Consider the following 1788-nt stretch of genomic DNA (forward strand, 5'->3'; position numbering starts at 1 on the left):
AAATCTCACCGGCGGCGGCGTCGAGGGCGCCATTGGCGGGCTCTATTGATTTTGTCCAAATTTTGGATTTTTGCGACTTCGATTAATTCCAAGCCTAAACGACATCCGTTTAATCATTATAGACATAATTTTAAATAACTAAATGGTGTACTTAGCACATATAAACTTTCACAGCACAAAACATCACATTTATATATAAATTCCAATGGGTACAATAACGTTACATAACACACCTAAATTTGGTTTTTTCTCAACCTCAATACATTAATTAAGCGTCGCAATCCAAGCCACAACACTCAAAACGCTGAAAACAAAACATCCTATGCCTAGTCTCAACTATACAGAGATCTATAAGCATAATTCTAAAGTAAAGCAAATACAAAGTTCAAATCAAAATACATAGATAGACATATAGGTAGTAATATAAATCTACTAATCCTCAGACTCGGTACTCAATTCTCCTCTGAGATCACCCATTAATTGCACATGAACGAAGAGGTTGTAGAAGGGTCGAAATGGAAATTCTTCAGTGGAATCCTCCTCAATTAATTTCATCCTCCTCATCAGTTGTATCAAACTTTCTTCAAAATGTCCAGAATGTTTGAAATGTTCCTTCATCCTTCTGTCCAGAATGTTCGAAATGTTCCTTCATCCTCCTGTCCAGAAGATCGAAGAAATCAGAGATATTATTAATCGCATTCATGACATTTTGTACCTCATTTTCAAATTTCTTGATTCGACGCAGGATCACTAAAGACTTATCAGGGACTAAGGGTTATACTGGCAGAGAATTCTGAGAAGATTGATCAACTATCATAGCCATGTCATTTTCATCTTCAAATGATGGGAATCTTTCAGTTGGATCCAAAGGTTTCCAAGGTAGCAGTACCTTTTCCCAGTTTTCATAGGATACTTGGGACTGACTGCTGAGAAAATTGTGGAGGGGTTTCCAAGCCCATAAGTTGATCCGTGAACGATCAAGCCCAAAACCGACTTCACAATTATATATCCAATGTCGATCGGCAGTCCCCTTTGGATGCAGTAATTCAAAATGACACTTTCTTTAAAAACTTTACAGATCTTCATTGTCGGTAACAGTTTCGCAGAAATGAAAAAGTGTCAATATTTCGAAATGGGATTCATAAGTGTTGCAGAAAAACTAACATACTCGTTTTCTCTTGTTTCCCAGTCATCAGTTTCGTCCGTTAAATATTGATAAATCTCATTCATCTGGTCTCTTGTTGGGACGAAATTGGAATAGTGGCAGTAGGAACATTCTCTATCATAAATAATTCATTGATCCATGCAGGAGTGAAAGTGATCCACAACAAAACTCGGAATTCATATATAAAATCAAGGTCATACAAACTACAACAAGTAAATAACTTATCTCTAAATTATCCCCAAGAACACTCATCAAAGTTCCTCTGAATCTCTTCTTTCCTTTACAACACACAAAATTCCTCTTCGAAGTAGCGAGGAAGAAATCTCTCACTTTCCCTCCACTCTTACAATTTCTCGAAGAAATCCTCACAATTGTTACGCACTAATGGACCCTCTCTAACCTCTAGGGCCTCTAGACTCTCACCACCTCCTTTAGACTCTCCCAATTTTCGGCCAAAATATTCTTTTAAAGTTGTGGATGAGCTTTCCTAAGAGTTGCCTAAGCATCCCTTCAAAATTTGGCCTTATCCAAAGCTTGAGTAGGCATAACCGTTGATCTCACCGTCGGCGGCCTTGAGGGCGACATCAGCGGGCTTTCGAAGAATTTTGTTTTGTAGGCACGGG

The sequence above is a fragment of the Phalaenopsis equestris genome, unplaced genomic scaffold (genome assembly GCF_001263595.1).
Source record: "Phalaenopsis equestris unplaced genomic scaffold, ASM126359v1 Scaffold001081, whole genome shotgun sequence".
In the NCBI taxonomy this organism is placed as follows: domain Eukaryota; kingdom Viridiplantae; phylum Streptophyta; class Magnoliopsida; order Asparagales; family Orchidaceae; genus Phalaenopsis; species Phalaenopsis equestris.